Raw genomic sequence first — 26,495 nt, 5'->3', positions numbered from 1 at the left:
CCGGAGCACCCGGAGGAAACCCACGCAGGCACAGGGAGAACATGCAAACTCCATGCAGGAGACGCCATGGTCGGGAATCGAACCCATGACCCATTTTTACTGCAAGGCAGATGTGCTAACCATACAAGAGTCTTCCTGTTGGAACATTCACAAAAGAAATAAAAATGGAACCAAATGGAGCGATATAATCACGTTTCCGCCAACAATCCTGTCCTGCATCTTCTCCATCTTCATTGGCTGGCACGAGATGACATCACTTCTGCGCATGCACAGGAGCTATTCATTCTGACACACAGAGACTGGCCCGGAGCTGTAGGCTGAGCTGTGCATGTGCAGATCAGGTTGCAGAGCTGGAGATGACATCGAGCAGGTAGGTAGGGGTATTTAACTGCTTGCCATCCAGCCACCGTGGAAAAACGGCCACAAGGTGGCACCGCTGGGCAAAATCACGTTTAAAACGTGATATTGCAAAACAAGTAGGGGGCGCACGAGAGGCACGCAACCGCCCTACCCGTTCTGCAATACAACAGCCAGTGGTTTGTTGCTTGTCTGGAAATTTAACCACCCACCTCTCTCACAACAGTGTTGTGTAAAGAACGGTGGGTTGACCACGCCCATGGGAAAACCACACTTTAGGCAAACAGGTCCTGCTGTCTATCCTCCGTAAAGGGGTACACCTTCTTCCCCGTTTTACAGTCGAGCGTGCACACACAGACGGGACAGCAGTAAAGAGCTTTGTAGTATTTTGAGGGGGAGTTTACTTAAAAAGGGAGAAGACAGAATCTGGAGCCACTGAGTATAGCAACCACTCAGCTCCTTGTGTCCATTTCAAACCTTCACTCAACAAGCTGAAGTGAGAAGTTGATTGCTTACGATGCACAACAACTTCGGATCCTGTCTGCACCCATTTTAAGTAAATTCCCCTCGAGGTAGCCCAAAGGAGGACTGTCTACAAGCTCTCTTTAGCCCATTGCACAGTAAGTCCATGAACTTTACAAGCTATATAACCACGGTAACCTACGGAAAAATCTATATCTGCTCATATAGATTTTAGTTGCAGACATTTGCAAATGTATGTGGAAGCCGCACTGCCTCACCAAGGCTCCTCTGTAAAGTGCGGTCCAACTCATTATTATTTATTTCAGGTACTTATATAGCGCCGTCAATTTACGCAGCGCTCTACACATATATATATTGAACATTCACATCGGTCCCTTACCCTCAAGGGGTGTACAATCTAAGGACCCTAACTCACATTCATACATGCACATATTAGGGCCAATTTAGACAGGATCCAGTTAACCTATCAGCATGTCTTTGGAGTGCGGCAGGAAACCGGAGCACCCGGAGGAAACCCACGCAGGCACAGGGAGAACATGCAAACTCCATGCAGGAGACGCCATGGTCGGGAATCGAACCCATGACCCATTTTTACTGCAAGGCAGATGTGCTAACCATACAAGAGTCTTCCTGTTGGAACATTCACAACAGAAATAAAAATGGAACCAAATGGAGCGATATAATCACGTTTCCGCCAACAATCCTGTCCTGCATCTTCTCCATCTTCATTGGCTGGCACGAGATGACATCACTTCTGCGCATGCACAGGAGCTATTCATTCTGACACACAGAGACTGGCCCGGAGCTGTAGGCTGAGCTGTGCATGTGCAGATCAGGTTACAGAGCTGGAGATGACATCGAGCAGGTAGGTAGGGGTATTTAACTGCTTGCCATCCAGCCACCGTGGAAAAACGGCCACAAGGTGGCACCGCTGGGCAAAATCACGTTTAAAACGTGATATTGCAAAACAAGTAGGGGGCGCGCGAGAGGCACGCAACCGCCCTACCCGTTCTGCAATACAACAGCCAGTGGTTTGTTGCTTGTCTGGAAATTTAACCACCCACCTCTCTCACAACAGTGTTGTGTAAAGAACGGTGGGTTGACCACGCCCATGGGAAAACCACACTTTAGGCGAACAGGTCCTGCTGTCTATCCTCCGTAAAGGGGTACACCTTCTTCCCCGTTTTACAGTCGGGCGTGCACACACAGACGGGACAGCAGTAAAGAGCTTTGTAGTATTTTGAGGGGGAGTTTACTTAAAAAGGGAGAAGACAGAATCTGGAGCCACTGAGTATAGCAACCACTCAGCTCCTTGTGTCCATTTCAAACCTTCACTCAACAAGCTGAAGTGAGAAGTTGATTGCTTACGATGCACAACAACTTCGGATCCTGTCTGCACCCATTTTAAGTAAATTCCCCTCTAGGTAGCCCAAAGGAGGACTATCTACAAGCTCTCTTTAGCCCATTGCACAGTAAGTCCATGAACTTTACAAGCTATATAACCACGGTAACCTACGGAAAAATCTATATCTGCTCATATAGATTTTAGTTGTAGACATTTGCAAATGTATGTGGAAGCCGCACTGCCTCACCAAGGCTCCTCTGTAAAGTGCGGTCCAACTCATTATTATTTATTTCAGGTACTTATATAGCGCCGTCAATTTACGCAGCGCTTTACACATATATATTGAACATTCACATCGGTCCCTTACCCTCAAGGGGTGTACAATCTAAGGACCCTAACTCACATTCATACATGCACATATTAGGGCCAATTTAGACAGGATCCAGTTAACCTATCAGCATGTCTTTGGAGTGCGGGAGGAAACCGGAGCACCCGGAGGAAACCCACGCAGGCACAGGGAGAACATGCAAACTCCATGCAGGAGACGCCATGGTCGGGAATCGAACCCATGACCCATTTTTACTGCAAGGCAGATGTGCTAACCATACAAGAGTCTTCCTGTTGGAACATTCACAACAGAAATAAAAATGGAACCAAATGGAGCGATATAATCACGTTTCCGCCAACAATCCTGTCCTGCATCTTCTCCATCTTCATTGGCTGGCACGAGATGACATCACTTCTGCGCATGCACAGGAGCTATTCATTCTGACACACAGAGACTGGCCCGGAGCTGTAGGCTGAGCTGTGCATGTGCAGATCAGGTTAAAGAGCTGGAGATGACATCGAGCAGGTAGGTAGGGGTATTTAACTGCTTGCCATCCAGCCACCGTGGAAAAACGGCCACAAGGTGGCACCGCTGGGCAAAATCACGTTTAAAACGTGATATTGCAAAACAAGTAGGGGGCGCACGAGAGGCACGCAACCGCCCTACCCGTTCTGCAATACAACAGCCAGTGGTTTGTTGCTTGTCTGGAAATTTAACCACCCACCTCTCTCACAACAGTGTTGTGTAAAGAACGGTGGGTTGACCACGCCCATGGGAAAACCACACTTTAGGCAAACAGGTCCTGCTGTCTATCCTCCGTAAAGGGGTACACCTTCTTCCCCGTTTTACAGTCGAGCGTGCACACACAGACGGGACAGCAGTAAATAGCTTTGTAGTATTTTGAGGGGGAGTTTACTTAAAAAGGGAGAAGACAGAATCTGGAGCCACTGAGTATAGCAACCACTCAGCTCCTTGTGTCCATTTCAAACCTTCACTCAACAAGCTGAAGTGAGAAGTTGATTGCTTACGATGCACAACAACTTCGGATCCTGTCTGCACCCATTTTAAGTAAATTCCCCTCGAGGAAGCCCAAAGGAGGACTATCTACAAGCTCTCTTTAGCCCATTGCACAGTAAGTCCATGAACTTTACAAGCTATATAACCACGGTAACCTACGGAAAAATCTATATCTGCTCATATAGATTTTAGTTGTAGACATTTGCAAATGTATGTGGAAGCCGCACTGCCTCACCAAGGCTCCTCTGTAAAGTGCGGTCCAACTCATTATTATTTATTTCAGGTACTTATATAGCGCCGTCAATTTACGCAGCGCTCTACACATATATATATTGAACATTCACATCGGTCCCTTACCCTCAAGGGGTGTACAATCTAAGGACCCTAACTCACATTCATACATGCACATATTAGGGCCAATTTAGACAGGATCCAGTTAACCTATCAGCATGTCTTTGGAGTGCGGGAGGAAACCGGAGCACCCGGAGGAAACCCACGCAGGCACAGGGAGAACATGCAAACTCCATGCAGGAGACGCCATGGTCGGGAATCGAACCCATGACCCATTTTTACTGCAAGGCAGATGTGCTAACCATACAAGAGTCTTCCTGTTGGAACATTCACAACAGAAATAAAAATGGAACCAAATGGAGCGATATAATCACGTTTCCGCCAACAATCCTGTCCTGCATCTTCTCCATCTTCATTGGCTGGCACGAGATGACATCACTTCTGCGCATGCACAGGAGCTATTCATTCTGACACACAGAGACTGGCCCGGAGCTGTAGGCTGAGCTGTGCATGTGCAGATCAGGTTACAGAGCTGGAGATGACATCGAGCAGGTAGGTAGGGGTATTTAACTGCTTGCCATCCAGCCACCGTGGAAAAACGGCCACAAGGTGGCACCGCTGGGCAAAATCACGTTTAAAACGTGATATTGCAAAACAAGTAGGGGGCGCGCGAGAGGCACGCAACCGCCCTACCCGTTCTGCAATACAACAGCCAGTGGTTTGTTGCTTGTCTGGAAATTTAACCACCCACCTCTCTCACAACAGTGTTGTGTAAAGAACGGTGGGTTGACCACGCCCATGGGAAAACCACACTTTAGGCGAACAGGTCCTGCTGTCTATCCTCCGTAAAGGGGTACACCTTCTTCCCCGTTTTACAGTCGGGCGTGCACACACAGACGGGACAGCAGTAAAGAGCTTTGTAGTATTTTGAGGGGGAGTTTACTTAAAAAGGGAGAAGACAGAATCTGGAGCCACTGAGTATAGCAACCACTCAGCTCCTTGTGTCCATTTCAAACCTTCACTCAACAAGCTGAAGTGAGAAGTTGATTGCTTACGATGCACAACAACTTCGGATCCTGTCTGCACCCATTTTAAGTAAATTCCCCTCTAGGTAGCCCAAAGGAGGACTATCTACAAGCTCTCTTTAGCCCATTGCACAGTAAGTCCATGAACTTTACAAGCTATATAACCACGGTAACCTACGGAAAAATCTATATCTGCTCATATAGATTTTAGTTGTAGACATTTGCAAATGTATGTGGAAGCCGCACTGCCTCACCAAGGCTCCTCTGTAAAGTGCGGTCCAACTCATTATTATTTATTTCAGGTACTTATATAGCGCCGTCAATTTACGCAGCGCTTTACACATATATATTGAACATTCACATCGGTCCCTTACCCTCAAGGGGTGTACAATCTAAGGACCCTAACTCACATTCATACATGCACATATTAGGGCCAATTTAGACAGGATCCAGTTAACCTATCAGCATGTCTTTGGAGTGCGGGAGGAAACCGGAGCACCCGGAGGAAACCCACGCAGGCACAGGGAGAACATGCAAACTCCATGCAGGAGACGCCATGGTCGGGAATCGAACCCATGACCCATTTTTACTGCAAGGCAGATGTGCTAACCATACAAGAGTCTTCCTGTTGGAACATTCACAACAGAAATAAAAATGGAACCAAATGGAGCGATATAATCACGTTTCCGCCAACAATCCTGTCCTGCATCTTCTCCATCTTCATTGGCTGGCACGAGATGACATCACTTCTGCGCATGCACAGGAGCTATTCATTCTGACACACAGAGACTGGCCCGGAGCTGTAGGCTGAGCTGTGCATGTGCAGATCAGGTTAAAGAGCTGGAGATGACATCGAGCAGGTAGGTAGGGGTATTTAACTGCTTGCCATCCAGCCACCGTGGAAAAACGGCCACAAGGTGGCACCGCTGGGCAAAATCACGTTTAAAACGTGATATTGCAAAACAAGTAGGGGGCGCACGAGAGGCACGCAACCGCCCTACCCGTTCTGCAATACAACAGCCAGTGGTTTGTTGCTTGTCTGGAAATTTAACCACCCACCTCTCTCACAACAGTGTTGTGTAAAGAACGGTGGGTTGACCACGCCCATGGGAAAACCACACTTTAGGCAAACAGGTCCTGCTGTCTATCCTCCGTAAAGGGGTACACCTTCTTCCCCGTTTTACAGTCGAGCGTGCACACACAGACGGGACAGCAGTAAAGAGCTTTGTAGTATTTTGAGGGGGAGTTTACTTAAAAAGGGAGAAGACAGAATCTGGAGCCACTGAGTATAGCAACCACTCAGCTCCTTGTGTCCATTTCAAACCTTCACTCAACAAGCTGAAGTGAGAAGTTGATTGCTTACGATGCACAACAACTTCGGATCCTGTCTGCACCCATTTTAAGTAAATTCCCCTCGAGGTAGCCCAAAGGAGGACTGTCTACAAGCTCTCTTTAGCCCATTGCACAGTAAGTCCATGAACTTTACAAGCTATATAACCACGGTAACCTACGGAAAAATCTATATCTGCTCATATAGATTTTAGTTGCAGACATTTGCAAATGTATGTGGAAGCCGCACTGCCTCACCAAGGCTCCTCTGTAAAGTGCGGTCCAACTCATTATTATTTATTTCAGGTACTTATATAGCGCCGTCAATTTACGCAGCGCTCTACACATATATATATTGAACATTCACATCGGTCCCTTACCCTCAAGGGGTGTACAATCTAAGGACCCTAACTCACATTCATACATGCACATATTAGGGCCAATTTAGACAGGATCCAGTTAACCTATCAGCATGTCTTTGGAGTGCGGGAGGAAACCGGAGCACCCGGAGGAAACCCACGCAGGCACAGGGAGAACATGCAAACTCCATGCAGGAGACGCCATGGTCGGGAATCGAACCCATGACCCATTTTTACTGCAAGGCAGATGTGCTAACCATACAAGAGTCTTCCTGTTGGAACATTCACAACAGAAATAAAAATGGAACCAAATGGAGCGATATAATCACGTTTCCGCCAACAATCCTGTCCTGCATCTTCTCCATCTTCATTGGCTGGCACGAGATGACATCACTTCTGCGCATGCACAGGAGCTATTCATTCTGACACACAGAGACTGGCCCGGAGCTGTAGGCTGAGCTGTGCATGTGCAGATCAGGTTACAGAGCTGGAGATGACATCGAGCAGGTAGGTAGGGGTATTTAACTGCTTGCCATCCAGCCACCGTGGAAAAACGGCCACAAGGTGGCACCGCTGGGCAAAATCACGTTTAAAACGTGATATTGCAAAACAAGTAGGGGGCGCGCGAGAGGCACGCAACCGCCCTACCCGTTCTGCAATACAACAGCCAGTGGTTTGTTGCTTGTCTGGAAAATTTAACCACCCACCTCTCACACAACAGTGTTGTGTAAAGAACGGTGGGTTGACCACGCCCATGGGAAAACCACACTTTAGGCGAACAGGTCCTGCTGTCTATCCTCCGTAAAGGGGTACACCTTCTTCCCCGTTTTACAGTCGAGCGTGCACACACAGACGGGACAGCAGTAAAGAGCTTTGTAGTATTTTGAGGGGGAGTTTACTTAAAAAGGGAGAAGACAGAATCTGGAGCCACTGAGTATAGCAACCACTCAGCTCCTTGTGTCCATTTCAAACCTTCACTCAACAAGCTGAAGTGAGAAGTTGATTGCTTACGATGCACAACAACTTCGGATCCTGTCTGCACCCATTTTAAGTAAATTCCCCTCGAGGAAGCCCAAAGGAGGACTATCTACAAGCTCTCTTTAGCCCATTGCACAGTAAGTCCATGAACTTTACAAGCTATATAACCACGGTAACCTACGGAAAAATCTATATCTGCTCATATAGATTTTAGTTGTAGACATTTGCAAATGTATGTGGAAGCCGCACTGCCTCACCAAGGCTCCTCTGTAAAGTGCGGCCCAACTCATTATTATTTATTTCAGGTACTTATATAGCGCCGTCAATTTACGCAGCGCTTTACACATATATATATTGAACATTCACATCGGTCCCTTACCCTCAAGGGGTGTACAATCTAAGGACCCTAACTCACATTCATACATGCACATATTAGGGCCAATTTAGACAGGATCCAGTTAACCTATCAGCATGTCTTTGGAGTGCGGGAGGAAACCGGAGCACCCGGAGGAAACCCACGCAGGCACAGGGAGAACATGCAAACTCCATGCAGGAGACGCCATGGTCGGGAATCGAACCCATGACCCATTTTTACTGCAAGGCAGATGTGCTAACCATACAAGAGTCTTCCTGTTGGAACATTCACAACAGAAATAAAAATGGAACCAAATGGAGCGATATAATCACGTTTCCGCCAACAATCCTGTCCTGCATCTTCTCCATCTTCATTGGCTGGCACGAGATGACATCACTTCTGCGCATGCACAGGAGCTATTCATTCTGACACACAGAGACTGGCCCGGAGCTGTAGGCTGAGCTGTGCATGTGCAGATCAGGTTACAGAGCTGGAGATGACATCGATCAGGTAGGTAGGGGTATTTAACTGCTTGCCATCCAGCCACCGTGGAAAAACGGCCACAAGGTGGCACCGCTGGGCAAAATCACGTTTAAAACGTGATATTGCAAAACAAGTAGGGGGCGCACGAGAGGCACGCAACCGCCCTACCCGTTCTGCAATACAACAGCCAGTGGTTTGTTGCTTGTCTGGAAATTTAACCACCCACCTCTCTCACAACAGTGTTGTGTAAAGAACGGTGGGTTGACCACGCCCATGGGAAAACCACACTTTAGGCAAACAGGTCCTGCTGTCTATCCTCCGTAAAGGGGTACACCTTCTTCCCCGTTTTACAGTCGAGCGTGCACACACAGACGGGACAGCAGTAAAGAGCTTTGTAGTATTTTGAGGGGGAGTTTACTTAAAAAGGGAGAAGACAGAATCTGGAGCCACTGAGTATAGCAACCACTCAGCTCCTTGTGTCCATTTCAAACCTTCACTCAACAAGCTGAAGTGAGAAGTTGATTGCTTACGATGCACAACAACTTCGGATCCTGTCTGCACCCATTTTAAGTAAATTCCCCTCGAGGAAGCCCAAAGGAGGACTATCTACAAGCTCTCTTTAGCCCATTGCACAGTAAGTCCATGAACTTTACAAGCTATATAACCACGGTAACCTACGGAAAAATCTATATCTGCTCATATAGATTTTAGTTGCAGACATTTGCAAATGTATGTGGAAGCCGCACTGCCTCACCAAGGCTCCTCTGTAAAGTGCGGTCCAACTCATTATTATTTATTTCAGGTACTTATATAGCGCCGTCAATTTACGCAGCGCTCTACACATATATATATTGAACATTCACATCGGTCCCTTACCCTCAAGGGGTGTACAATCTAAGGACCCTAACTCACATTCATACATGCACATATTAGGGCCAATTTAGACAGGATCCAGTTAACCTATCAGCATGTCTTTGGAGTGCGGCAGGAAACCGGAGCACCCGGAGGAAACCCACGCAGGCACAGGGAGAACATGCAAACTCCATGCAGGAGACGCCATGGTCGGGAATCGAACCCATGACCCATTTTTACTGCAAGGCAGATGTGCTAACCATACAAGAGTCTTCCTGTTGGAACATTCACAACAGAAATAAAAATGGAACCAAATGGAGCGATATAATCACGTTTCCGCCAACAATCCTGTCCTGCATCTTCTCCATCTTCATTGGCTGGCACGAGATGACATCACTTCTGCGCATGCACAGGAGCTATTCATTCTGACACACAGAGACTGGCCCGGAGCTGTAGGCTGAGCTGTGCATGTGCAGATCAGGTTGCAGAGCTGGAGATGACATCGAGCAGGTAGGTAGGGGTATTTAACTGCTTGCCATCCAGCCACCGTGGAAAAACGGCCACAAGGTGGCACCGCTGGGCAAAATCACGTTTAAAACGTGATATTGCAAAACAAGTAGGGGGCGCACGAGAGGCACGCAACCGCCCTACCCGTTCTGCAATACAACAGCCAGTGGTTTGTTGCTTGTCTGGAAATTTAACCACCCACCTCTCTCACAACAGTGTTGTGTAAAGAACGGTGGGTTGACCACGCCCATGGGAAAACCACACTTTAGGCAAACAGGTCCTGCTGTCTATCCTCCGTAAAGGGGTACACCTTCTTCCCCGTTTTACAGTCGAGCGTGCACACACAGACGGGACAGCAGTAAAGAGCTTTGTAGTATTTTGAGGGGGAGTTTACTTAAAAAGGGAGAAGACAGAATCTGGAGCCACTGAGTATAGCAACCACTCAGCTCCTTGTGTCCATTTCAAACCTTCACTCAACAAGCTGAAGTGAGAAGTTGATTGCTTACGATGCACAACAACTTCGGATCCTGTCTGCACCCATTTTAAGTAAATTCCCCTCGAGGTAGCCCAAAGGAGGACTGTCTACAAGCTCTCTTTAGCCCATTGCACAGTAAGTCCATGAACTTTACAAGCTATATAACCACGGTAACCTACGGAAAAATCTATATCTGCTCATATAGATTTTAGTTGCAGACATTTGCAAATGTATGTGGAAGCCGCACTGCCTCACCAAGGCTCCTCTGTAAAGTGCGGTCCAACTCATTATTATTTATTTCAGGTACTTATATAGCGCCGTCAATTTACGCAGCGCTCTACACATATATATATTGAACATTCACATCGGTCCCTTACCCTCAAGGGGTGTACAATCTAAGGACCCTAACTCACATTCATACATGCACATATTAGGGCCAATTTAGACAGGATCCAGTTAACCTATCAGCATGTCTTTGGAGTGCGGCAGGAAACCGGAGCACCCGGAGGAAACCCACGCAGGCACAGGGAGAACATGCAAACTCCATGCAGGAGACGCCATGGTCGGGAATCGAACCCATGACCCATTTTTACTGCAAGGCAGATGTGCTAACCATACAAGAGTCTTCCTGTTGGAACATTCACAACAGAAATAAAAATGGAACCAAATGGAGCGATATAATCACGTTTCCGCCAACAATCCTGTCCTGCATCTTCTCCATCTTCATTGGCTGGCACGAGATGACATCACTTCTGCGCATGCACAGGAGCTATTCATTCTGACACACAGAGACTGGCCCGGAGCTGTAGGCTGAGCTGTGCATGTGCAGATCAGGTTACAGAGCTGGAGATGACATCGAGCAGGTAGGTAGGGGTATTTAACTGCTTGCCATCCAGCCACCGTGGAAAAACGGCCACAAGGTGGCACCGCTGGGCAAAATCACGTTTAAAACGTGATATTGCAAAACAAGTAGGGGGCGCGCGAGAGGCACGCAACCGCCCTACCCGTTCTGCAATACAACAGCCAGTGGTTTGTTGCTTGTCTGGAAATTTAACCACCCACCTCTCTCACAACAGTGTTGTGTAAAGAACGGTGGGTTGACCACGCCCATGGGAAAACCACACTTTAGGCGAACAGGTCCTGCTGTCTATCCTCCGTAAAGGGGTACACCTTCTTCCCCGTTTTACAGTCGGGCGTGCACACACAGACGGGACAGCAGTAAAGAGCTTTGTAGTATTTTGAGGGGGAGTTTACTTAAAAAGGGAGAAGACAGAATCTGGAGCCACTGAGTATAGCAACCACTCAGCTCCTTGTGTCCATTTCAAACCTTCACTCAACAAGCTGAAGTGAGAAGTTGATTGCTTACGATGCACAACAACTTCGGATCCTGTCTGCACCCATTTTAAGTAAATTCCCCTCTAGGTAGCCCAAAGGAGGACTATCTACAAGCTCTCTTTAGCCCATTGCACAGTAAGTCCATGAACTTTACAAGCTATATAACCACGGTAACCTACGGAAAAATCTATATCTGCTCATATAGATTTTAGTTGTAGACATTTGCAAATGTATGTGGAAGCCGCACTGCCTCACCAAGGCTCCTCTGTAAAGTGCGGTCCAACTCATTATTATTTATTTCAGGTACTTATATAGCGCCGTCAATTTACGCAGCGCTTTACACATATATATTGAACATTCACATCGGTCCCTTACCCTCAAGGGGTGTACAATCTAAGGACCCTAACTCACATTCATACATGCACATATTAGGGCCAATTTAGACAGGATCCAGTTAACCTATCAGCATGTCTTTGGAGTGCGGGAGGAAACCGGAGCACCCGGAGGAAACCCACGCAGGCACAGGGAGAACATGCAAACTCCATGCAGGAGACGCCATGGTCGGGAATCGAACCCATGACCCATTTTTACTGCAAGGCAGATGTGCTAACCATACAAGAGTCTTCCTGTTGGAACATTCACAACAGAAATAAAAATGGAACCAAATGGAGCGATATAATCACGTTTCCGCCAACAATCCTGTCCTGCATCTTCTCCATCTTCATTGGCTGGCACGAGATGACATCACTTCTGCGCATGCACAGGAGCTATTCATTCTGACACACAGAGACTGGCCCGGAGCTGTAGGCTGAGCTGTGCATGTGCAGATCAGGTTAAAGAGCTGGAGATGACATCGAGCAGGTAGGTAGGGGTATTTAACTGCTTGCCATCCAGCCACCGTGGAAAAACGGCCACAAGGTGGCACCGCTGGGCAAAATCACGTTTAAAACGTGATATTGCAAAACAAGTAGGGGGCGCACGAGAGGCACGCAACCGCCCTACCCGTTCTGCAATACAACAGCCAGTGGTTTGTTGCTTGTCTGGAAATTTAACCACCCACCTCTCTCACAACAGTGTTGTGTAAAGAACGGTGGGTTGACCACGCCCATGGGAAAACCACACTTTAGGCAAACAGGTCCTGCTGTCTATCCTCCGTAAAGGGGTACACCTTCTTCCCCGTTTTACAGTCGAGCGTGCACACACAGACGGGACAGCAGTAAAGAGCTTTGTAGTATTTTGAGGGGGAGTTTACTTAAAAAGGGAGAAGACAGAATCTGGAGCCACTGAGTATAGCAACCACTCAGCTCCTTGTGTCCATTTCAAACCTTCACTCAACAAGCTGAAGTGAGAAGTTGATTGCTTACGATGCACAACAACTTCGGATCCTGTCTGCACCCATTTTAAGTAAATTCCCCTCGAGGTAGCCCAAAGGAGGACTGTCTACAAGCTCTCTTTAGCCCATTGCACAGTAAGTCCATGAACTTTACAAGCTATATAACCACGGTAACCTACGGAAAAATCTATATCTGCTCATATAGATTTTAGTTGCAGACATTTGCAAATGTATGTGGAAGCCGCACTGCCTCACCAAGGCTCCTCTGTAAAGTGCGGTCCAACTCATTATTATTTATTTCAGGTACTTATATAGCGCCGTCAATTTACGCAGCGCTCTACACATATATATATTGAACATTCACATCGGTCCCTTACCCTCAAGGGGTGTACAATCTAAGGACCCTAACTCACATTCATACATGCACATATTAGGGCCAATTTAGACAGGATCCAGTTAACCTATCAGCATGTCTTTGGAGTGCGGGAGGAAACCGGAGCACCCGGAGGAAACCCACGCAGGCACAGGGAGAACATGCAAACTCCATGCAGGAGACGCCATGGTCGGGAATCGAACCCATGACCCATTTTTACTGCAAGGCAGATGTGCTAACCATACAAGAGTCTTCCTGTTGGAACATTCACAACAGAAATAAAAATGGAACCAAATGGAGCGATATAATCACGTTTCCGCCAACAATCCTGTCCTGCATCTTCTCCATCTTCATTGGCTGGCACGAGATGACATCACTTCTGCGCATGCACAGGAGCTATTCATTCTGACACACAGAGACTGGCCCGGAGCTGTAGGCTGAGCTGTGCATGTGCAGATCAGGTTACAGAGCTGGAGATGACATCGAGCAGGTAGGTAGGGGTATTTAACTGCTTGCCATCCAGCCACCGTGGAAAAACGGCCACAAGGTGGCACCGCTGGGCAAAATCACGTTTAAAACGTGATATTGCAAAACAAGTAGGGGGCGCGCGAGAGGCACGCAACCGCCCTACCCGTTCTGCAATACAACAGCCAGTGGTTTGTTGCTTGTCTGGAAAATTTAACCACCCACCTCTCACTCAACAGTGTTGTGTAAAGAACGGTGGGTTGACCACGCCCATGGGAAAACCACACTTTAGGCGAACAGGTCCTGCTGTCTATCCTCCGTAAAGGGGTACACCTTCTTCCCCGTTTTACAGTCGAGCGTGCACACACAGACGGGACAGCAGTAAAGAGCTTTGTAGTATTTTGAGGGGGAGTTTACTTAAAAAGGGAGAAGACAGAATCTGGAGCCACTGAGTATAGCAACCACTCAGCTCCTTGTGTCCATTTCAAACCTTCACTCAACAAGCTGAAGTGAGAAGTTGATTGCTTACGATGCACAACAACTTCGGATCCTGTCTGCACCCATTTTAAGTAAATTCCCCTCGAGGAAGCCCAAAGGAGGACTATCTACAAGCTCTCTTTAGCCCATTGCACAGTAAGTCCATGAACTTTACAAGCTATATAACCACGGTAACCTACGGAAAAATCTATATCTGCTCATATAGATTTTAGTTGTAGACATTTGCAAATGTATGTGGAAGCCGCACTGCCTCACCAAGGCTCCTCTGTAAAGTGCGGCCCAACTCATTATTATTTATTTCAGGTACTTATATAGCGCCGTCAATTTACGCAGCGCTTTACACATATATATATTGAACATTCACATCGGTCCCTTACCCTCAAGGGGTGTACAATCTAAGGACCCTAACTCACATTCATACATGCACATATTAGGGCCAATTTAGACAGGATCCAGTTAACCTATCAGCATGTCTTTGGAGTGCGGGAGGAAACCGGAGCACCCGGAGGAAACCCACGCAGGCACAGGGAGAACATGCAAACTCCATGCAGGAGACGCCATGGTCGGGAATCGAACCCATGACCCATTTTTACTGCAAGGCAGATGTGCTAACCATACAAGAGTCTTCCTGTTGGAACATTCACAACAGAAATAAAAATGGAACCAAATGGAGCGATATAATCACGTTTCCGCCAACAATCCTGTCCTGCATCTTCTCCATCTTCATTGGCTGGCACGAGATGACATCACTTCTGCGCATGCACAGGAGCTATTCATTCTGACACACAGAGACTGGCCCGGAGCTGTAGGCTGAGCTGTGCATGTGCAGATCAGGTTACAGAGCTGGAGATGACATCGATCAGGTAGGTAGGGGTATTTAACTGCTTGCCATCCAGCCACCGTGGAAAAACGGCCACAAGGTGGCACCGCTGGGCAAAATCACGTTTAAAACGTGATATTGCAAAACAAGTAGGGGGCGCACGAGAGGCACGCAACCGCCCTACCCGTTCTGCAATACAACAGCCAGTGGTTTGTTGCTTGTCTGGAAATTTAACCACCCACCTCTCTCACAACAGTGTTGTGTAAAGAACGGTGGGTTGACCACGCCCATGGGAAAACCACACTTTAGGCAAACAGGTCCTGCTGTCTATCCTCCGTAAAGGGGTACACCTTCTTCCCCGTTTTACAGTCGAGCGTGCACACACAGACGGGACAGCAGTAAAGAGCTTTGTAGTATTTTGAGGGGGAGTTTACTTAAAAAGGGAGAAGACAGAATCTGGAGCCACTGAGTATAGCAACCACTCAGCTCCTTGTGTCCATTTCAAACCTTCACTCAACAAGCTGAAGTGAGAAGTTGATTGCTTACGATGCACAACAACTTCGGATCCTGTCTGCACCCATTTTAAGTAAATTCCCCTCGAGGTAGCCCAAAGGAGGACTGTCTACAAGCTCTCTTTAGCCCATTGCACAGTAAGTCCATGAACTTTACAAGCTATATAACCACGGTAACCTACGGAAAAATCTATATCTGCTCATATAGATTTTAGTTGCAGACATTTGCAAATGTATGTGGAAGCCGCACTGCCTCACCAAGGCTCCTCTGTAAAGTGCGGTCCAACTCATTATTATTTATTTCAGGTACTTATATAGCGCCGTCAATTTACGCAGCGCTCTACACATATATATATTGAACATTCACATCGGTCCCTTACCCTCAAGGGGTGTACAATCTAAGGACCCTAACTCACATTCATACATGCACATATTAGGGCCAATTTAGACAGGATCCAGTTAACCTATCAGCATGTCTTTGGAGTGCGGCAGGAAACCGGAGCACCCGGAGGAAACCCACGCAGGCACAGGGAGAACATGCAAACTCCATGCAGGAGACGCCATGGTCGGGAATCGAACCCATGACCCATTTTTACTGCAAGGCAGATGTGCTAACCATACAAGAGTCTTCCTGTTGGAACATTCACAACAGAAATAAAAATGGAACCAAATGGAGCGATATAATCACGTTTCCGCCAACAATCCTGTCCTGCATCTTCTCCATCTTCATTGGCTGGCACGAGATGACATCACTTCTGCGCATGCACAGGAGCTATTCATTCTGACACACAGAGACTGGCCCGGAGCTGTAGGCTGAGCTGTGCATGTGCAGATCAGGTTGCAGAGCTGGAGATGACATCGAGCAGGTAGGTAGGGGTATTTAACTGCTTGCCATCCAGCCACCGTGGAAAAACGGCCACAAGGTGGCACCGCTGGGCAAAATCACGTTTAAAACGTGATATTGCAAAACAAGTAGGGGGCGCACGAGAGGCACGCAACCGCCCTACCCGTTCTGCAATACAACAGCCAGTGGTTTGTTGCTTGTCTGGAAATTTAACCACCCACCTCTCTCACAACAGTGTTGTGTAAAGAACGGTGGGTTGACCACGCCCATGGGAAAACCACACTTTAGGCAAACAGGTCCTGCTGTCTATCCTCCGTAAAGGGGTACACCTTCTTCCCCGTTTTACAGTCGAGCGTGCACACACAGACGGGACAGCAGTAAAGAGCTTTGTAGTATTTTGAGGGGGAGTTTACTTAAAAAGGGAGAAGACAGAATCTGGAGCCACTGAGTATAGCAACCACTCAGCTCCTTGTGTCCATTTCAAACCTTCACTCAACAAGCTGAAGTGAGAAGTTGATTGCTTACGATGCACAACAACTTCGGATCCTGTCTGCACCCATTTTAAGTAAATTCCCCTCGAGGTAGCCCAAAGGAGGACTGTCTACAAGCTCTCTTTAGCCCATTGCACAGTAAGTCCATGAACTTTACAAGCTATATAACCACGGTAACCTACGGAAAAATCTATATCTGCTCATATAGATTTTAGTTGCAGACATTTGCAAATGTATGTGGAAGCCGCACTGCCTCACCAAGGCTCCTCTGTAAAGTGCGGTCCAACTCATTATTATTTATTTCAGGTACTTATATAGCGCCGTCAATTTACGCAGCGCTCTACACATATATATATTGAACATTCACATCGGTCCCTTACCCTCAAGGGGTGTACAATCTAAGGACCCTAACTCACATTCATACATGCACATATTAGGGCCAATTTAGACAGGATCCAGTTAACCTATCAGCATGTCTTTGGAGTGCGGCAGGAAACCGGAGCACCCGGAGGAAACCCACGCAGGCACAGGGAGAACATGCAAACTCCATGCAGGAGACGCCATGGTCGGGAATCGAACCCATGACCCATTTTTACTGCAAGGCAGATGTGCTAACCATACAAGAGTCTTCCTGTTGGAACATTCACAACAGAAATAAAAATGGAACCAAATGGAGCGATATAATCACGTTTCCGCCAACAATCCTGTCCTGCATCTTCTCCATCTTCATTGGCTGGCACGAGATGACATCACTTCTGCGCATGCACAGGAGCTATTCATTCTGACACACAGAGACTGGCCCGGAGCTGTAGGCTGAGCTGTGCATGTGCAGATCAGGTTACAGAGCTGGAGATGACATCGAGCAGGTAGGTAGGGGTATTTAACTGCTTGCCATCCAGCCACCGTGGAAAAACGGCCACAAGGTGGCACCGCTGGGCAAAATCACGTTTAAAACGTGATATTGCAAAACAAGTAGGGGGCGCGCGAGAGGCACGCAACCGCCCTACCCGTTCTGCAATACAACAGCCAGTGGTTTGTTGCTTGTCTGGAAATTTAACCACCCACCTCTCTCACAACAGTGTTGTGTAAAGAACGGTGGGTTGACCACGCCCATGGGAAAACCACACTTTAGGCGAACAGGTCCTGCTGTCTATCCTCCGTAAAGGGGTACACCTTCTTCCCCGTTTTACAGTCGGGCGTGCACACGCAGACGGGACAGCAGTAAAGAGCTTTGTAGTATTTTGAGGGGGAGTTTACTTAAAAAGGGAGAAGACAGAATCTGGAGCCACTGAGTATAGCAACCACTCAGCTCCTTGTGTCCATTTCAAACCTTCACTCAACAAGCTGAAGTGAGAAGTTGATTGCTTACGATGCACAACAACTTTGGATCCTGTCTGCACCCATTTTAAGTAAATTCCCCTCGAGGTAGCCCAAAGGAGGACTATCTACAAGCTCTCTTTAGCCCATTGCACAGTAAGTCCATGAACTTTACAAGCTATATAACCACGGTAACCTACGGAAAAATCTATATCTGCTCATATAGATTTTAGTTGTAGACATTTGCAAATGTATGTGGAAGCCGCACTGCCTCACCAAGGCTCCTCTGTAAAGTGCGGTCCAACTCATTATTATTTATTTCAGGTACTTATATAGCGCCGTCAATTTACGCAGCGCTCTACACATATATATATTGAACATTCACATCGGTCCCTTACCCTCAAGGGGTGTACAATCTAAGGACCCTAACTCACATTCATACATGCACATATTAGGGCCAATTTAGACAGGATCCAGTTAACCTATCAGCATGTCTTTGGAGTGCGGGAGGAAACCGGAGCACCCGGAGGAAACCCACGCAGGCACAGGGAGAACATGCAAACTCCATGCAGGAGACGCCATGGTCGGGAATCGAACCCATGACCCATTTTTACTGCAAGGCAGATGTGCTATTCATACAAGAGTCTTCCTGTTGGAACATTCACAACAGAAATAAAAATGGAACCAAATGGAGCGATAGAATCACGTTTCCGCCAACAATCCTGTCCTGCATCTTCTCCATCTTCATTGGCTGGCACGAGATGACATCACTTCTGCGCATGCACAGGAGCTATTCATTCTGACACACAGAGACTGGCCCGGAGCTGTAGGCTGAGCTGTGCATGTGCAGATCAGGTTACAGAGCTGGAGATGACATCGAGCAGGTAGGTAGGGGTATTTAACTGCTTGCCATCCAGCCACCGTGGAAAAACGGCCACAAGGTGGCACCGCTGGGCAAAATCACGTTTAAAACGTGATATTGCAAAACAAGTAGGGGGCGCGCGAGAGGCATGCAACCGCCCTACCCGTTCTGCAATACAACAGCCAGTGGTTTGTTGCTTGTCTGGAAATTTAACCACCCACCTCTCTCACAACAGTGTTGTGTAAAGAACGGTGGGTTGACCACGCCCATGGGAAAACCACACTTTAGGCGAACAGGTCCTGCTGTCTATCCTCCGTAAAGGGGTACACCTTCTTCCCCGTTTTACAGTCGGGCGTGCACACGCAGACGGGACAGCAGTAAAGAGCTTTGCAGTATTTTGAGGGGGAGTTTACTTAAAAAGGGAGAAGACAGAATCTGGAGCCACTGAGTATAGCAACCACTCAGCTCCTTGTGTCCATTTCAAACCTTCACTCAACAAGCTGAAGTGAGAAGTTGATTGCTTACGATGCACAACAACTTTGGATCCTGTCTGCACCCGTTTTAAGTAAATTCCCCTCGAGGTAGCCCAAAGGAGGACTATCTACAAGCTCTCTTTAGCCCATTGCACAGTAAGTCCATGAACTTTACAAGCTATATAACCACGGTAACCTACGGAAAAATCTATATCTGCTCATATAGATTTTAGTTGTAGACATTTGCAAATGTATGTGGAAGCCGCACTGCCTCACCAAGGCTCCTCTGTAAAGTGCGGTCCAACTCATTATTATTTATTTCAGGTACTTATATAGCGCCGTCAATTTACGCAGCGCTCTACACATATATATATTGAACATTCACATCGGTCCCTTACCCTCAAGGGGTGTACAATCTAAGGACCCTAACTCACATTCATACATGCACATATTAGGGCCAATTTAGACAGGATCCAGTTAACCTATCAGCATGTCTTTGGAGTGCGGGAGGAAACCGAGCACCCAGAGGAAACCCACGCAGGCACAGGGAGAACATGCAAACTCCATGCAGGAGACGCCATGGTCGGGAATCGAACCCATGACCCATTTTTACTGCAAGGCAGATGTGCTATTCATACAAGAGTCTTCCTGTTGGAACATTCACAACAGAAATAAAAATGGAACCAAATGGAGCGATATAATCACGTTTCCGCCAACAATCCTGTCCTGCATCTTCTCCATCTTCATTGGCTGGCACGAGATGACATCACTTCTGCGCATGCACAGGAGCTATTCATTCTGACACACAGAGACTGGCCCGGAGCTGTAGGCTGAGCTGTGCATGTGCAGATCAGGTTACAGAGCTGGAGATGACATCGAGCAGGTAGGTAGGGGTATTTAACTGCTTGCCATCCAGCCACCGTGGAAAAACGGCCACAAGGTGGCACCGCTGGGCAAAATCACGTTTAAAACGTGATATTGCAAAACAAGTAGGGGGCGCGCGAGAGGCACGCAACCGCCCTACCCGTTCTGCAATACAACAGCCAGTGGTTTGTTGCTTGTCTGGAAATTTAACCACCCACCTCTCTCACAACAGTGTTGTGTAAAGAACGGTGGGTTGACCACGCCCATGGGAAAACCACACTTTAGGCGAACAGGTCCTGCTGTCTATCCTCCGTAAAGGGGTACACCTTCTTCCCCGTTTTACAGTCGAGCGTGCACACACAGACGGGACAGCAGTAAAGAGCTTTGTTGTATTTTGAGGGGGAGTTTACTTAAAAAGGGAGAAGACAGAATCTGGAGCCACTGAGTATAGCAACCACTCAGCTCCTTGTGTCCATTTCAAACCTTCACTCAACAAGCTGAAGTGAGAAGTTGATTGCTTACCATGCACAACAACTTCGGATCCTGTCTGCACCCATTTTAAGTAAATTCCCCTCGAGGTAGCCCAAAGGAGGACTATCTACAAGCTCTCTTTAGCCCATTGCACAGTAAGTCCATGAACTTTACAAGCTATATAACCACGGTAACCTACGGAAAAATCTATATCTGCTCATATAGATTTTAGTTGTAGACATTTGCAAATGTATGTGGAAGCCGCACTGCCTCACCAAGGCTCCTCTGTAAAGTGCGGTCCAACTCATTATTATTTATTTCAGGTACTTATATAGCGCCGTCAATTTACGCAGCGCTCTACACATATATATATTGAACATTCACATCGGTCCCTTACCCTCAAGGGGTGTACAATCTAAGGACCCTAACTCACATTCATACATGCACATATTAGGGCCAATTTAGACAGGATCCAGTTAACCTATCAGCATGTCTTTGGAGTGCGGGAGGAAACCGGAGCACCCGGAGGAAACCCACGCAGGCACAGGGAGAACATGCAAACTCCATGCAGGAGACGCCATGGTCGGGAATCGAACCCATGACCCATTTTTACTGCAAGGCAGATGTGCTATTCATACAAGAGTCTTCCTGTTGGAACATTCACAACAGAAATAAAAATGGAACCAAATGGAGCGATATAATCACGTTTCCGCCAACAATCCTGTCCTGCATCTTCTCCATCTTCATTGGCTGGCACGAGATGACATCACTTCTGCGCATGCACAGGAGCTATTCATTCTGACACACAGAGACTGGCCCGGAGCTGTAGGCTGAGCTGTGCATGTGCAGATCAGGTTACAGAGCTGGAGATGACATCGAGCAGGTAGGTAGGGGTATTTAACTGCTTGCCATCCAGCCACCGTGGAAAAACGGCCACAAGGTGGCACCGCTGGGCAAAATCACGTTTAAAACGTGATATTGCAAAACAAGTAGGGGGCGCGCGAGAGGCATGCAACCGCCCTACCCGTTCTGCAATACAACAGCCAGTGGTTTGTTGCTTGTCTGGAAATTTAACCACCCACCTCTCTCACAACAGTGTTGTGTAAAGAACGGTGGGTTGACCACGCCCATGGGAAAACCACACTTTAGGCGAACAGGTCCTGCTGTCTATCCTCCGTAAAGGGGTACACCTTCTTCCCCGTTTTACAGTCGGGCGTGCACACGCAGACGGGACAGCAGTAAAGAGCTTTGCAGTATTTTGAGGGGGAGTTTACTTAAAAAGGGAGAAGACAGAATCTGGAGCCACTGAGTATAGCAACCACTCAGCTCCTTGTGTCCATTTCAAACCTTCACTCAACAAGCTGAAGTGAGAAGTTGATTGCTTACGATGCACAACAACTTTGGATCCTGTCTGCACCCGTTTTAAGTAAATTCCCCTCGAGGTAGCCCAAAGGAGGACTATCTACAAGCTCTCTTTAGCCCATTGCACAGTAAGTCCATGAACTTTACAAGCTATATAACCACGGTAACCTACGGAAAAATCTATATCTGCTCATATAGATTTTAGTTGTAGACATTTGCAAATGTATGTGGAAGCCGCACTGCCTCACCAAGGCTCCTCTGTAAAGTGCGGTCCAACTCATTATTATTTATTTCAGGTACTTATATAGCGCCGTCAATTTACGCAGCGCTCTACACATATATATATTGAACATTCACATCGGTCCCTTACCCTCAAGGGGTGTACAATCTAAGGACCCTAACTCACATTCATACATGCACATATTAGGGCCAATTTAGACAGGATCCAGTTAACCTATCAGCATGTCTTTGGAGTGCGGGAGGAAACCGAGCACCCAGAGGAAACCCACGCAGGCACAGGGAGAACATGCAAACTCCATGCAGGAGACGCCATGGTCGGGAATCGAACCCATGACCCATTTTTACTGCAAGGCAGATGTGCTATTCATACAAGAGTCTTCCTGTTGGAACATTCACAACAGAAATAAAAATGGAACCAAATGGAGCGATAGAATCACGTTTCCGCCAACAATCCTGTCCTGCATCTTCTCCATCTTCATTGGCTGGCACGAGATGACATCACTTCTGCGCATGCACAGGAGCTATTCATTCTGACACACAGAGACTGGCCCGGAGCTGTAGGCTGAGCTGTGCATGTGCAGATCAGGTTACAGAGCTGGAGATGACATCGAGCAGGTAGGTAGGGGTATTTAACTGCTTGCCATCCAGCCACCGTGGAAAAACGGCCACAAGGTGGCACCGCTGGGCAAAATCACGTTTAAAACGTGATATTGCAAAACAAGTAGGGGGCGCGCGAGAGGCACGCAACCGCCCTACCCGTTCTGCAATACAACAGCCAGTGGTTTGTTGCTTGTCTGGAAATTTAACCACCCACCTCTCTCACAACAGTGTTGTGTAAAGAACGGTGGGTTGACCACGCCCATGGGAAAACCACACTTTAGGCGAACAGGTCCTGCTGTCTATCCTCCGTAAAGGGGTACACCTTCTTCCCCATTTTACAGTCGAGCGTGCACACACAGACGGGACAGCAGTAAAGAGCTTTGTTGTATTTTGAGGGGGAGTTTACTTAAAAAGGGAGAAGACAGAATCTGGAGCCACTGAGTATAGCAACCACTCAGCTCCTTGTGTCCATTTCAAACCTTCACTCAACAAGCTGAAGTGAGAAGTTGATTGCTTACCATGCACAACAACTTCGGATCCTGTCTGCACCCATTTTAAGTAAATTCCCCTCGAGGTAGCCCAAAGGAGGACTATCTACAAGCTCTCTTTAGCCCATTGCACAGTAAGTCCATGAACTTTACAAGCTATATAACCACGGTAACCTACGGAAAAATCTATATCTGCTCATATAGATTTTAGTTGTAGACATTTGCAAATGTATGTGGAAGCCGCACTGCCTCACCAAGGCTCCTCTGTAAAGTGCGGTCCAACTCATTATTATTTATTTCAGGTACTTATATAGCGCCGTCAATTTACGCAGCGCTTTACACATATATATATTGAACATTCACATCGGTCCCTTACCCTCAAGGGGTGTACAATCTAAGAATTTATTATTCTTCGTTATATGTAATGTAACGAAGAATAATAAAAGAATAGATATAAATAATCAGATATAAAGGTGGGTAAGTGAGCGCAAACAGATCATATGAGCAGCTAACATACAGGGTAAACCTCAAAACCTTGGAATAAACTAATAAATGGGGTATGTAGCGCTGGAGAACAGATAACAAGCACAGGGACTGTAACAATATGAAATAATCATACAGAAGTTCATATAATGACTCATATATAATGGTCAGAAGCAAAAACGGAGATGATCCAATGCTGCTCCAGATCACATTCAGTGAGATAAAGGAAGATAGTGAGGTTGTGCGCTTACCACAAGTACACACAATATGAGCATTGTATGCAGTTCAACAGCAACCGGGCATCATGGTCTGGTCAATAGCCTGGGCACCCTCTGGTCACATCCGAACATCAAGGTCACAGGTACACCGCTAACCAAGCTCCCTCTGGCTTTCCAATCCAAAACGCCACCTTACATGAGCTCATTGAAAAACGAGCCGGGAGGCAAGAAAGCGCTTATAGTGAAGTACGTTTATTGAAAACACAAGATGTAAGCAGAACAACCAGAACTTACATCGACAAAATATACATCCAGGCCCAAATAAATAGGCTCCCTGGTGGTTAGTGGTTCATACAACATGCACTGCATACAGAACCAGGTCCAATAGATGAAACCCTGGTGGCTAGTGGTACCATGAGTATATAGTCATGTAATAATGGGTAATGCAGATATACTCATCCAGGTCTGGTGAGGCAGTTCCCTGGTGGCTAGTGGATCCTCAATAGCAAAGGCGTCAGTAGGGTGGATCCCCTAACATGTTTCGAGCTACAGCTCGTTTTCAAAGGGAATTTGCCTTTGAAAACGAGCTGTAGCTCGAAACATGTTAGGGGATCCACCCTACTGACGCCTTTGCTATTGAGGATCCACTAGCCACCAGGGAACTGCCTCACCAGACCTGGATGAGTATATCTGCATTACCCATTATTACATGACTATATACTCATGGTACCACTAGCCACCAGGGTTTCATCTATTGGACCTGGTTCTGTATGCAGTGCATGTTGTATGAACCACTAACCACCAGGGAGCCTATTTATTTGGGCCTGGATGTATATTTTGTCGATGTAAGTTCTGGTTGTTCTGCTTACATCTTGTGTTTTCAATAAACGTACTTCACTATAAGCGCTTTCTTGCCTCCCGGCTCGTTTTTCAATGAGCTCATGTAAGGTGGCGTTTTGGATTGGAAAGCCAGAGGGAGCTTGGTTAGCGGTGTACCTGTGACCTAGATGTTCGGATGTGACCAGAGGGTGCCCAGGCTATTGACCAGACCATGATGCCCGGTTGCTGTTGAACTGCATACAATGCTCATATTGTGTGTACTTGTGGTAAGCGCACAACCTCACTATCTTCCTTTATCTCACTGAATGTGATCTGGAGCAGCATTGGATCATCTCCGTTTTTGCTTCTGACCGTTATATATGAGTCATTATATGAACTTCTGTATGATTATTTCATATTGTTACAGTCCCTGTGCTTGTTATCTGTTCTCCAGCGCTACATACCCCATTTATTAGATATAAATAATCATCCCAATAGAAATAAACAATAATAATAGTACATCAAATATTAGCAGTAGATAGAATCGCTAATAACAGACAATAATAAAATCCCCCCAATCACAGATAGAAGAATAATAGGAGATAGAAGGGGATTTCTTACCTGCCTCCGCGCTCCTGGCTCTCCATCCTCCCCTCAGCCCGGCTCTCAGAGGACGGTCCCGTGTGGCGCTGTGTACGGACATCGGGGGGTCCATCCAGCGGTAGAAGTCCTCTTCTTGGCTAAGCTGGACATGTTGGGACTTGTCGTAGTTGTGGGCTCGCTCTTGTCATCGGAGAAGGGAGAGATGTGATTGGACGGAGAAGGGAGAGATGTGATTGGACGGCACACATGGCAAGAAAACTTTCCCTCGCCTCGCCCACTGAACAGAAATCCCGTCCATTGGTGGAGAGGGATCTGTTCTGAGGCAGAAATAGTCTTTCACTATGAAAAGTGGGTGTGCCTATTATGGGAGTCCGCCCCTGTCAGTGATTTCTCTGGGAGTTGCTTTTCTCGTTGTTCCAGGGAGAAAAGCAACTCCCAGAGAAATCACTGGGAGTTTTCTCCCAGTGACTCACGATTTCCAGTCACTGCTGGAAATCTATTTCCAGCGGTGACTCTGGAAATAGATTTACATGAATTGGTAGTGGCCAGGGGTGTGTCGCTCCTCCGGACTCCTCCCGCTCTCCATCCTACATCCTCCTCTGAGCTCAGCTTGGCTCTGACTGACACGCAGGTCCTGTGTGCGCAGGTGCCTCAGCTAGGACTCCGCCCCTTTTTCCTGGGCAGACGGTGGGCGTGGCTAAGCTGGACATGTTGGGACTTGTCCTGGTTGTGGGCTCGCTCTTGTCATCGGAGAAGGAAGAGATGTGATTGGATGGAGAAGGGAGAGATGTGATTGGACGGCACACATTGCAAGAAAACATTCCCTCGCCCTGCCCACTG

At 47.3% G+C, this 26,495-nt stretch overlaps 1 long non-coding RNA gene across 1 annotated transcript in view; it reads right to left on the bottom strand.

The window, feature by feature from the left end:
* LOC149450181 (uncharacterized) overlaps positions 1 to 26,109 on the bottom strand; it is a 132,040-nt gene extending 105,931 nt beyond the window's left edge. The window contains exon 1 of the long non-coding RNA XR_016315303.1: positions 25,674 to 26,109. This is a non-coding gene — a long non-coding RNA (uncharacterized LOC149450181). The remainder of the gene's footprint in view (positions 1 to 25,673) is intronic.
* Between the last annotated feature and the right edge of the window lie 386 nt (positions 26,110 to 26,495).

Source organism: Staurois parvus, unplaced genomic scaffold (genome assembly GCF_062004578.1).
Source record: "Staurois parvus isolate SC_StPar_1 unplaced genomic scaffold, SC_StPar_1.0 ptg000581l, whole genome shotgun sequence".
Taxonomy (NCBI): Eukaryota; Metazoa; Chordata; class Amphibia; order Anura; family Ranidae; genus Staurois; species Staurois parvus.
Note: the sequence above shows the minus strand (reverse complement) of the source record. Positions and strands in the feature narration are given on the sequence as shown.